This window comes from Neovison vison, chromosome 13, assembly GCF_020171115.1.
Source record: "Neovison vison isolate M4711 chromosome 13, ASM_NN_V1, whole genome shotgun sequence".
NCBI classification, from domain to species: domain Eukaryota; kingdom Metazoa; phylum Chordata; class Mammalia; order Carnivora; family Mustelidae; genus Neogale; species Neogale vison.
The window spans coordinates 107,296,062-107,309,596 of record NC_058103.1 but is presented as its reverse complement, the minus strand read 5'-3'; the positions used below and the strand labels follow the sequence as shown (position 1 = coordinate 107,309,596).

At 34.9% G+C, this 13,535-nt stretch overlaps 1 protein-coding gene across 7 annotated transcripts in view; it reads left to right on the top strand.

Moving 5' to 3' along the window:
• Nucleotides 1–13,535, top strand: part of DENND4A (DENN domain containing 4A) — a 129,888-nt gene that overhangs the window by 25,020 nt on the left and 91,333 nt on the right. For 6 of the 7 annotated variants that reach the window (XM_044232006.1, XM_044232005.1, XM_044232004.1 and 3 more), the window contains exon 2: nucleotides 10,036–10,119. The gene's annotated coding sequence lies outside the window, so the exon portion shown is untranslated. The remainder of the gene's footprint in view (nucleotides 1–10,035; nucleotides 10,120–13,535) is intronic. The other variant, XM_044232001.1, reaches the window with a different exon arrangement.

The following is a 13,535-nucleotide window of genomic DNA, read 5'->3' as shown; positions in this document are numbered from 1 at the left end:
CTTTGGCTCAGGTCATGATCTCAGAGTCCTGGGATTGAGCCCCGCATCAGGCTCTCTGCTCAACAGGAAGCCTGCTTCCCCCTCTCTCTCTGTCTGCCTCTCTGCCTACTTGTGATCTCTCTCTCTGTCAGATAAATAAATAAAATCTTTAAAAAAATTATATTCATCATTATTAACTGGAAGAACAACAGAATTCTTAAAGTTGTTTTTAGGTATTCTCAAAAGTTCTTTTCAGGTGCTTCTTATCAAATAAATGTATTACTTATTATAATTTGTAGGGAAAAGTGAAAAAGGATTTTTTAAAAGGCTTTTAAAGTGTATTTAAATAGGTGGTAAGATGAAATAAGAGTGGGGTGCTTGGGTGGCCCATTCAGTTTATCACAGGGTTCTGGAATCAAGTCCTAAGTTAGGCTCAATGCTCACTGGGAAGTCTGCTTGAAAATTCTCTCTCTCCCTCTCCTTCTCCCTCTCCCCCTGCTAGTGCACACACACTCTCTCTCTCGCTTTCTCAAATAAATAAATCTTTTAAAAAATCAAAATGTTCTACATTAGTCAAATGACAGAACTATAAATCTTGTCTGTCTACTTTTCAAGAACAGTGATATTTTAAATCAGGGTATCTCGTGTTTTAATATATTATATAGCTGAATTTTAGATTGCTTATTTCATGTAGATGTATTTTTAATCACCCCAGTGAGTACTATTTCTTAAGTTTTTATTTAATCAGTGTGAGTACTATTTCAAATAGCTTACATATGCCTAAGAAATAGAGAAGAAAAACCAGATATTGTATGCTTGAGAGAAACTTTTGGGAAGATTCCAATGGAAGCAACAATTCATTTCAGATACTAGCTAACAAATGCTTATGATGATTTAAAGAGGAAGTAAGAACTTTGAGATGTGGGAGTGGTATGCATATGGGAAATTAAGTAAAAAGAGATGGTGCAAGAGACAAAATTTAAAACCAGACTTCCCTTTCATTCTAGGCTGGTATGTGCCATATATTTGCATTTCATATGCAGGGCTGAATATGAAAAGATTTTTCATTACAGGATTGGTAGTTGATACTTGTTGTTATCATTAATTTGTATGGAATTAATTTCACTGTAAGAGTGGCAAATCTCATAGGTTCCTTATGTTTAAAGAACGTAAATAGCATTAAAAATTCTTCAGATACCATTTCCTCACCCACCCCCTGCCACCGCCTTCTTTTTTAAGGTTTTATTTTTAAGTAATCTCTACACCCATTGTGGGACTTGAACTCACAACCACGAAACCAAATGTTGTGCTCCACCGACTGAGCCAGCCAAGCTTCCTTCCTTATCCCTTTTAACCATTTCCTACTTTTCTCCCTCCATTTCTGCACTTTTAAACTTTAATTCCTTTTATGCCTTTTCCCCCCTCATCGTTTTTACTCCTTTTCTTGCTGTTTCTCTGTTCATCTTTCTTCCTTTTCTCTTATTTTCGGTCATCTTTTCTTTTTCTTACCTGCTAATTGCCTCATACTCATCAATCAGTTTAATCTATCCCACATAACTATTAACTTTTTTGTCCGTCAAAGCCCGTGTTCACTAGTAGGTCTCCCCAGGGAATTGCTTTCTTCTCTTCCATTCTTGAACTATGGTGTAGTAGAACTCCAAATTAAAAGCCATGAGAGGTGAGTCATAAACTGATGTATATGGTCTTGGGCAAGCTGTTTTATGTTTCAGTTTCTTCAGTTATAAAGAGAAGAATTGAAACTAAATCTCCAATGACCGTTCCTGGCTCCAAAATCCTGTGATTGTGTGGTGTCTTAACTTTCCCTTTTTTTCCCCTTCTGTGCTGACCTTACTCATCTAATAATAAGTATTATAAGATGTAGGGTGTGTGTGTGTGTGTGTGTGTTTGTGTGTGTATACATATACACATCTAATAATAAGTATTTATAAACCTATCGTGTAACTGCTACAATTTATATGAGGGAGTGAAAAATAAAGGACAGGGTTCCTGCCTTTGAATTGTTTATAGTCTGTCTGGAGGAAAAAGAGGTATCTGTATGTTAACACTCAATAATTTCCAGTCTGTTCCTGTTCTTCCCAGACTAGATCCATATTCCCAAGGTAATACAACTATTTTAGTTCCAACCGAATTTCTGAAATAAGGGGCAGGGTTGCCCCTGAACACAGTAAATGATTCCTTTTTATGTTCTTAAACATCTAGGAATTCCTGTTGTAGTTGTTGTGTGACACTGTTTTACACTATTCACTTGATTCTAGTCTAGAATTTATCCATGATAGAAAAATTTAGAACTAAAGAGTTTAGTCTTTGTTGTACTTTAGTAGATGACCACTCTGTCCTTCTTATACTTTCTTTTGTGTGTTCATATGTCTGTGCATTTATATGTTTGTATAATTATGTTCAAATATAATTTTCCAGATGGCTAAGTAAATGTGACCAGCAAGTCTTTTCACACCATATATATTTACACTTTTTTCTTTGGTTTGTTTCTGTACCTACTTTGTATGGGGGTATTGCTTTTGGAGACATTTTTTTCCTTTCTCAGTCTGTATGCATTCTCTGATAAAAACATAACCACTCCGTAGGGATTTAGGGGCAGTGGCTGAGGGAGCAGGAAGGAACTGGGCGTATTTATAAAAGGTCAACTGAGGAATCCTTGTGATAGAATTGTTCTGTATCTTGACCTTGGTGATGAATACATGAAGCTACACGTGTGATAAAAATGCATAGAACTAAATATACCCACATGCACACATGCACACACATACACGAATACAAGTCAAATTGGGGAAATCAAAACAAGATAAGTGAATTCATCAATGCAGTATTCCAACTGTGATATCGTATTACAGTTTTGTAAGATGTTGTCATTGGGAGATACTAGGTAGGTGTGCCAGATCTTTATTATGTCTTTGAACTGAATGAGAATATATTATTATCTGAAACTAAAAGGTTTGACTAAAAATAATAGCAATTTATGGGAGTCTGCTGAAAGATAATGTAACACGGAATGTAGTTACAGGAAGTACATTGACATACTATACTGGGCATGAATTCTGTAAAACTGCTGGATACAAAATCAGTATAACAAATCTGTTGTATTTCCATACACTAATAACAAACTACCAGAGAAATTAAGAAAATCAATTTACAATTACATTGAAAATAATAAAATACCTAGGAATAAATTTAACCAAGGAGGTGAAAGACCTGTACCCTAAAAACTGTTAAGACATTGGTGAAAGAAATTGATGAAAGAAGACACAAATAAATGGAAAGATATTCCATGGATTGAAAAATTTAATGTTAAAATGTCTATAGTACCCAAACCAATCTCAGATTCCATACAATCTCTATCAAAGTTCCAGTGGCATTTTTCATAGAAATAGAACAATCCTAAAATTTATGTGGAACCATAAAAGACTATGAGTAGCCAAAGCAATCTTGAGAAAGAAGGACAAAGCTGGAGGAATCACACTTCCTGATTTCAAACTATATTACAAAGCTAGAGTAATCAAAATAGTATGATACTGCCATAAAAACAGACCCGTAGATCAATGGAACAGAATAGAGAGCCCAGAAATAAACCTACGTTTACATAGCTAATTAATTAATGGCAAGGGAGTTAAGAATATACAGTGGGAATGGAGAGTATCTTCAATAAACAGTGATGGGCAAGTTGGACAGCCACATGTAGAAGAATGAAACTGGATCACTGTCTTTCACCACACACAAAAATTAACCCAAAATAGATTAAAGACTCATGTGTAAGACCTGAAACCATAAAACTTCTGGAAGAAAACTTAGTAACCTCCTAGACATTGGTCTTGGTGATGATTTTTGGAATTTGACACCAGAATTGAAGGTAACAACAGCAAAAACAAACAAGTTGGGACTACATCAAACTAAAAAGATATGCAGATCAAAGGAAACCATTAACAAAATGAAAAGGCAACCTACTGAATAGGAGAAAATATTTGTGAATTATATATCTGACAAGGGGTTAATACCTAAAACACATAAAGGATTTGTATAACTCAATAACAAAAACCCAAGTGATCCAATTAAAAAAATGGGCTGAGGATTTAAATAGACATTTCTTTCCAAAGAAGACACACAGATGGCCAACAGGTACATGAGGAGATGCTTAACATCACTAAATCATTAGGGAAGTGCAAATAAAAAACACAATGAGATTGCCTCACACCTGTTAGAAGTGCTGTTATCAAATGACAATAAATAATATCTGTTGGCAATGATGTGGAGAAAAGGGAACCCTCATGCACTGCTGGTAGGAAAGTAAATTGGCACAGCCACTGGGGGAAACAATGTGGAGGTTCCCCCCAAAATTAAAAATGGAACTACCATACATTCTAGCAGTTCCACTTCTGAGTGTTTATCCACAATAAAACCACCAATTCAAAAAGATATATGCACCCACCCACGTGTTCATTACAGCATTGTTTACAGTAGTCAAGATATAGAAGCAACCTAACTATCCCTAAATAGATGAATGGGTAAAGAAGATGTTGGGGGGGGGTATGTGTGTATACATATATACAATGGAACTCACCCATAAAAAGAATAAAATCTTCCATTTGTGACAACACAGATGGACCTTGAGGGCATCTAAGTTAAAGAAGTCAGAGAAAAACAAATATGATTTCACTTATATGTAGCATATAAAATACTAAACAAAACAGAATTTTCTAGTTTTCCTAATTAATTTCTGGTTTCATACCATTGGAAAAGATATTTGATATGATTTTAATTCTCTTAAATATATTAGTACTTATTTTGTGGCCTAGCCTATGATCTGTCTTGGAAAATGTTGGATGTGAAATTGAGAATTGAACTTATTCTGGGGCACCTGGGTGGCTCAGTCAGTTAAGCATCTGCCTTTAGCTCAGTTCAAGATCCAAGGGTCCCAGGACTGAGCCCCATGTATGGCTCCCTGCTCAGTGGGAAACATGCTTCTCCCTTTCTCTGCCCTTCACCCTGCTTGTGCTCTCTCGCTCTCTCTCTGTGTCAAATTAAAAAAAATAATAAAATCTTTATTTAAAAAAAGAGAAGAGTGTGTATTCTTGTTGCTTTTGGTTGGAAATTCTGTAAATATCTGTTAAGTCCTTCTGATCTAATGTGTCATTTAAGTCTGATTTTTCCTGTTGATTTTTTGTCTGGGTGAGGTATTAGGGTTCCCTACTATCATTGTATTGCTGTCTGTTTTTCTTTTTAGATCTGTTAAATTTTCCCTTAATATTATTAAACAGTAGGTGCTTCTATTAAATAATTTAGGTGCTCCTATGTTGGGTGCATAGATATTTACAAATGTTACATCCTTGGGGGCACCTTGGTGGCTCAGTTGGTTAAGCATCTGACTCTTGATTTTGGCTCAGGTCCTGGGGATCATGCTGTTCACTGGGCTCTGCACTGAGCAAGGAGTCTACTTGTTCTTTACCCCTCATCCCACTCATACTCACTCTCTCTCTCTCTCTCAAATAAATAAAATCTTTTGAAAAATGTCATATCCTCTTTATCATTATGTAACCCCCTTCTTTGTCTCTCATTATTGCCTTTGTTTTGAAGTCTGTTTTGTCTAATATAAGTATATATACATATATATATAATATATATTATATTATATATATATATAGCTATTCCAGCTTTCTTTTGGTTTCCATTTCCATGGAATATCTTTTTTCCGTCTCTTCACTTTCTTTTTCCATCCATTCACTTTCTTTTCTTTCTCTCTCTTTCTTTTTTTAAAAATATTTTCTTTATTCCAGATAGAGTAGCAGTGGGAAAGGAGATGCAGAGGGAGAGGAACAGGAAGGCTCCATGCTCAGGGCTTGATCTCGGGACCCTGAATTCATGACCTGAGCTGAAACCAAGAGTCAGACACTCAGCTGAGTGAGCCACTAGGAGTTCCCATACCCTCACTTTCAGTTTGTGTGTGCCTTTACATCTAAAGAGTGTTCTTATGGGCAGCATATAGATGTGTCTTTGTTTAATCCATTCAGCTACTCTGTGTTGGAATTTAGTCCATTTACATTTAAAGTAATTGTTGATAGTTATGTGCTTACTGACATTTTGTCTTACCTTCTGTTTTATAGGTTTCTCTCTTTTCCTTCTTTGCTGTCTTCCTTTGTGGTTTGATGACTTTTTAAAAAGATTTATTTATTTATTTTAGAGAGAGAAAGAGAGAGACAGTGCCTGATGGGAGGTGGGGGGGAGAAAGGGACAGAAAGAGGAGAGAGTCTCAGGCAGACTCCCCACTGAGTTAGGAGCCTGACACAGTGTCGAGCTCATGATCCTGAGATCATGACCTGAGCCAAAATCAAGAGTCAGATGCTTAACTGACTGAGCTACCCAGGTGCCTTTGAGGACTTTCTGTAGTGGAATGGTTATATTCCTTTCTCCTTATTTTTTGTGTTATTTACTATAGGTTTTTGCTTTGTGGTTACCATGAAGCTTACATATAACATCCTGTACCTCTAGCAGTCTGTTTTAAGTCAATAACAACTTAAGTTTGATCCTGTTCTAAAGCTTAATATTTATACTCTCCTTCTACACATTTTATGTTTTAATATCACATTTTTGTGTATCCTTTAATTAATATCTTAATCATAATTATTTTTACTACTTTTGTATTTTAACCTTCATATTAGCTTTATAAGTACATGATCTAATACCTTTGCTTTATATTTAATTTTCCAGTGAGATCTTTTCTTTCATGTGTTTTTGTTACTAATGAAAGAAGTTCCCTTAACTTTTCTTATAAGGCCAGTTTAGTGATGATAAACTCCTTTAGCTTTTTCTTATCTGGAAAACTATCTGTCCTTCAATTCTGAATGATAATTTTCTGGGTAGAGTATCCTTGGTTGTAAGTATTTTTCTTTCAGCACTTTGAATATTGTGCCACTGCCTTCTGGCCTGAAAAGTTGGTGCTGAGAAATCCACTGATAGTATTATGGGGGATTCCTTTGTACATAACAAGTTGTTTTCCTCTTGCTTTTAATATGTTGTCTTTAGCTTTAACTTTTGACATTTTATTTTTTTAAAGTCCATTTATTTATTTATATGAGAGAGAAAATGAAAGAGAGTGAGCATGAGAGAGGGAAGGTCAAAGGGAGAAGCAGATCCCCATATGAGCAGGGAACCCGATGCAGGACTCAATCCTGGGACTCCAGGATCATGACCTGAGCTGAAGACAGTCACTCAACCAACTGAGCCACCCAAGTGCCCTAACTTTTGACATTTTAATTACAGTGTGTTTTGATGTGGGTTTCTTTGGGTTTCTCGTATCTGGAACTGGTTAGGTTTCCTGAATCTGAGTGTTTTTTTCCTGCCCCAAGTTAGGGAAGTTTTCTGCCATTATTTATTAAACAAGATTTCTGCCTTTTTTTCTCTTTCTTCTTCTGAGAGTCCTATAATGCAAATGGTAGTTCATTTGATAGCCCATAAGTCCCACTGTCTCTTTCCTGTCTTCTTGCAATAAGATTTTAGAAATATTCAAAAAATATATATGCCACTCCATATTTACTGACTGAAGTTTTTCAGTGAGTCTGAAATGGAGTGATGTCTTAGTTTTTGAAACACATATATCTATCCTGACCATTTTTTGCAGTTCAAAATACAATAAGATTGTTCTTATGTTATTTCTTATTCATTCTTTTTATCCTTCATTCCATTCTAAGACATTTTATCAAATTTTGACTCAAACAGTTTTGGTCCTTTCCCCCTTTCTCTTCTACTTCCCACAAACATCTGTATCAAGTATCACTGGCTTAGGTAAATCCAATGTCTTCTGCTGTTACTTCCCTCTTATTAGTAGATACTCCATGTTGGTTAGAGCTGTGGTTTCTTCCTCTTGATGTGCTTGTGACTACTGTGTTTCAATTTGCTTTCCTGCAAAAGCTTTGACCCTAAATGAAACTCATATGCAGATGTGTGTGTGTGTGTATGTGTTCAACATTATAAAGATAACATAAAATAAGTTGATGCAATACAGTTGGATTGACTATACTCTAAGACTTAAGCAGTGGCATTGTCTCTTCATTTGTTGTTTAAAATTACTAATAACTACAACCTACTCAAATGCTCAATTTTAAGAAAATATGGTGATGACATATTGAATTCCATAATACACATTGCTTATTATCTTGGTCAGAAGACCTGCATTCCCTGATGATATCCCAACTGTGTCTTGTCAAGGAGTTGATAAAACTAATGCTATTTAAATGGTATTTTAAAATCTGTAATAGCCCAGTGGAAAACACAGAGAGAAACCTCTTTGACCTCAGCCATAGCAGTTTCTTACTAGACACATCACCACAGGCAAGGGTAACAAAAGCAAAAATGAACCATTGGGACTTAAGATAAAAACCTTCTGCATGGCAAAGGAAACAATCAACAAAACTAAAAGGCAGCCTATGGAATGAGAAAAATTATTTGCAAGTGACATATCTGATAAAGGGTTTAGTATCCAAAATCTGTAAAGAACTTCTCAAACTCAACACCCCCAAAACAAATAATCCAATTAAGAAATGGGCAGAAGACATCAGTAGACACTTTTCCAAAGAAAACATCCAGATCGCTAACAGATACACAAAAAGATGCTCAATATCACTCATCATCGGGAAATACAAATCAAAACCACAATGAGATACCATTTGACACCTGTCAGGATGGCTAAAATTAATAACACAAGAAACAACAAGTGTTATCAAGAATACAGAGAAAGGAGAACCTCCTTGCACTATTGGTGGGAATGCAAACTGGTACAGCCACTCTGGAAAACAGTATGGAGTTTCCTCTAAATGTTAAAAATAGAACTACCCTATGCTCTAGTAATTGCACTACTAGGTATTTACCCAAAGAATATAAAACTACAGTTGCAAAGGGATACTTGCACTGTGATGTTTATAGCAACATTATCAACAATAGGCAAATTGTGGAAAGAGCCCAAATGTCCATCAACTGAAAATGAATAAAGAAGATGTGGTATATGTATACAATGGAATATTGCTCCATTTTGATAGCCATCAAAATGAATTAAATCTTGCCATTTCCAATGAAATGGATGGAGCTAGAGTATATTATGCTAAATGATATAAGTCAGAGAAGAACAAGCACCATAGGATCTCACGTATATGTGGAATTTAAGAAAGAAGATAGATGAACATACGTAAAGGGGAAAAGAAAAGACAGAGGGAAACAAGCCATAAAAGACTCATAATGCTAGAGAACAAACTGAGGTTTGATGAAGGGACTTGAGTGGGGGATGGGCTAGATGGGTGATGGGTATTAGGGAGGGCACTTGTTATGATGAGCACTGGGTATTTTAAGTGGTGAATCACTAAATTCTACTCTGGAAACCAATATTGTAGTGTATGTTAACTACCTAAAATTTAAAGAAAAACACAAAATCTGTAATAAAGGGAAAAAACTATACATCATGCCTCAGAAATAGGCATTTTTTTCATACTCCTTTCTCCTGTACACATTTGTCCTTTTGTGCCATTAATTATTATTTTATTTTCTCTCCATCATTCTCCCCATTATTTGCTTTTTTTCCCCTTTAATGTGGAGATTCCTCAAGAAATTAAAAATAGAGCTTCCCTATGACCCTGCAATTGCACTCCCGGGTATTTACCCCAAAGATACAGATGTCGTGAAAAGAAGGGCCATCTGTACCCCAATGTTTATAGCAGCAATGGCCACAGTCGCCAAACTATGGAAAGAACCAAGATGCCCTTCAACGGATGAATGGATAAGGAAGATGTGGTCCATATACACTATGGAGTATTATGCCTCCATCAGAAAGGATGAATAATGTATAGCTCTTCTTAATTGAAAGGTGTTTAAGGAAGAGCTGGTGTTTGAAAATGACTTACTGGGTCTTAAGCATGTGGAAAAAATATATGCAATCATTTTCTTTGAAAATTGTCGTTGTTAACAGAACTTAAGTATCTACAGGCATCTTAGTGGGAAATATTTCATTGGAATTAATTTAAGTTCAATTTTTATTCTTTCCAGTACAGTTTTTCTCAAACTCTGAGGCTTGCAGAATTCACAAACTGAGATCTGGCATCATTTTCAAAGAAAGACCTTCAGTGATGTGTAAGTAGCTTTTTTCATTTTGATTTGTTTCTATTAGTTGTTTTCTGTATTAAATACTGAAAAGTTATTTTACCATTCTCTGGAGAGAATTTGGCATATATTCACCACATAATGATTAACAAATAACACAATATATCTTATTGAAAGATGTCTTAATGATGTGCCCTGGGTCACTATTATTGACCGTGAGAGAGGCAACATCCTCAAGTGTAAAGAATACTGGATTAAAGGACTTGCCTTGTCTGCCACTAACTAGCTACATCCTTAAGTGAGCCAACTTTTGAATTTTAGTTTCTTTGGCTATATAATGAGGGATTAGACTAGGATTAGTAATAAAATACTTTCCCCTGGAAATGTCTGTTATTCCCAGCTTTAGTTTTTTTCTTTTTATAATAAATCAAAGGTTAGTAATCATCCAAAAGGGAGCTCTCAAATTACATAGTTTTGAGTTTTTGTATTGATTTTTGCTTGGAAATAGATATTGGGAGAGGATGACTAGGATACTAGGAGACAAGTAAGCTCCTACCCTTCCCAGGCACCCCCCTCCACTCCTGCTCATGAAATTTACCTCGCATAGTCCATTAATTTAGGTTAATTAAGCTTGTTTTTTTAAAAAGTCACGTTTGCCTTGGTTGGGTTGAACCTTTTTAAAAGGATGTCACCCTACTTTTAAGTATGATATACAAATAAGATTTCTTTCAAGATTTCCATACAGTGCTGATCCTGAAGGAGTGCCAGTTTTCACGGAGATGGGAGAAAGGGACAATAAAGTGGGGATCGCATCTATGCATGGGGCTTTTGTGGGGACAATGGTAGGGAAACTAGGCAGGCTGAAGGCCAGTACTTGGAACCTGGAAGGGAGATAGGAGAAGAGAGAGCTTGAGGTGGAATAAAAGAATAGACAAAGATGTGGGAAAGTAGAACTGGACAGGAAACTTCTTTGAAGGCAGAGACTATGGCTTTCATCAATATTGTCTAACACCAACTCCTAGAATAGTGTCAGATCTTAATAAGTATTTATGAAAAATTTGAATGAATGAATCACTCAATATATTTCTAATTTTGCCTAAGGCTGTGATGGTTTTGTTTATTGGTTACTAGACTCAAAGCATCTAGGTTATCTCTGGCTACTCTACATTCAGTAACTACAGACAGGTAGTTAAGTTGAGACAAGTAATTGAGGTTCAGAAAATTGATTCTGAATCACAGAAAAAAGGTCTTACACTTGAGGGTTATAAAGTGAACTATTAATTCATTTAACAAATATTATTTTAAGCAGCTACCTACATACTTAGGGTACTAGCTGGGAATGGAAAAATGGGGTAGTGGTTATAGTGTATAGTTCTATTTGATGGAATATTATGTAGGCACTTAGTGTAATTATGAAGATTATAGCAGTTTGGGAAAATGCTTAGTAAAGAAATATACAAATATGTATATTCTATCTTATATTGTTCATGAGGACTAGTAGGATGTTTTTTTCTCTCAAAGAAGACTAGGAAACATTGTTAAATAGAAAGCCGATTTATTATTGGGAAAAGAATAGTTGAATTTCTTTTCCTTTCTTTTATTTTGTACAATTCACAAAGTTTAAATGAAAATCCAAATAAACTCAAGTTTTAAAACAAATATGATGAATATGCATTGACCAGAAAAAGGAAATACTGTTTTGTCAAAGAGGAAGAAAACAAAACTAAATTTGTAGGGCAGGATGGGTTACCTTGGTTGGAAGAAAAATTAGAGGTGAAGTTTAGAAAAGATGGAAATGAGAGTCTCTGGTTTAGTTTTAGTAATGTAAGAAAGGATGGCTAGATTACATTCTTAATGTGGGATTACTTTTTAAAAAATTTCTGATATGAGGAATTTGAAAGGCAGGGCAGGGGCTTGGGGGATAGGGAAGGAAAAAATGATACAAGATGGGATTGAGAGGGAGACAAACCATAAGAGACTCTTAATCTCACAAAACAAACTGAGGGTTGCTGGGGGGTGGGAGATAGGGAGAGGGTGATTGGGTTATGGACATTGGAAGGGTATGTGCTATGGTGAGTGGTGTGAAATGTGTAAGCCTGATGATTCACAGACCTATACTCCTAGGGCATATAATGCGTTATATGTTAATAAAAATAATTTTAAAAATTAAAAAAATAATATGGACTCTTAAAGAAAGAAAGAAAATTTCTTCTAGCCTATTTATTTAAGTGAACTGGAGTGAGGGATATTCTAACAAGTCCATTGTGCTATTGATGATTTTTACGTATAGGTCTTGAGTTTTTGTTTGTCATTCTCTATTTGAAAGATTTTTGCAAAACCCCTATGCTCAGATTTTTTGTTTTTCATATATCTTTAAAATGTTACCTTTCCACTCTTTTCTTATCCTTAGAGTTAGCCTACATAGCAAATACTTAAGGACTTTGACCTACTAGAGTGATAGTAGCAATATGAAAGAATCTGAATTGATTGGGTAGATATTGAAAGGGAGGAAAACAAATGATTCTCCATTAATTTGCGAATGGGTAAGAGCTTTCTTATAACGATTTATTAATTTTGTTCTCATAAACTTTTTAGAACTACAGAGCTCGTTCTTCTTCTTTTTCTATTCTCAAAGAAAAATAGATGTATTTTGAAGTGAAATACTAGCTAAGCAGGTATCTGAAATTTTAAGAAGATGCCTATCAATATTTTATAAGGTAACTCCTTAAGTTATCTACATCATGTTGAACAAAGAAGAATTAAAAAACAGTGGTTAATGATGTAGTATTATCATTAACACTAGCTTGTATAAACTTGTGTTGGAGTTTTATATTACTGTGATTATTTACAGAACTGTTGGATCGATTGCTTGTTTTGTGTAGCCCCCAGTTTAAATGAACTCAAAGAAATTTACATCCAAAAAAAAAGAAAGAAAGAAAAGAAATTTACCTATATACCTCCTAATTGTTTAGGGGTTTTTGCTGTCATGTACTACACTAAAAGTCCAAGTTTTGTGTGAGACAAGGAATGCTTTCCTCAAATGCTCTTTCCATGGAATTGTTGGTAGTTCTTGCCAATGCAAGGCATTTTATCTTAATGTATATGTAGTATTTTTCACGAGGATTGTAATTTTCATACCCCAGTGTAAGTCTCTTGGCTAAATGGAATTGTTAGAAAATACTGTTGTTCATTTCTATATAAAAGATTTTCAGTATTTTCTTTGCCTTATAAATTTTAAATATCTTCCCCCTAAAGATATTCTTCTAATATGTAAATATTATCTAAATATCTAATAACCATAATATTTAGATAGTATGATATTTAATATCTAATATCTAAAGATGTTCTTCTAAACTCAAACTTATTTTAAAAACAGTTGAATTAAAATAAAAAGTAGAGGTGCATTTTCAGTATTTTCTGAATGGATTAAAGGGCATTTAGATCTT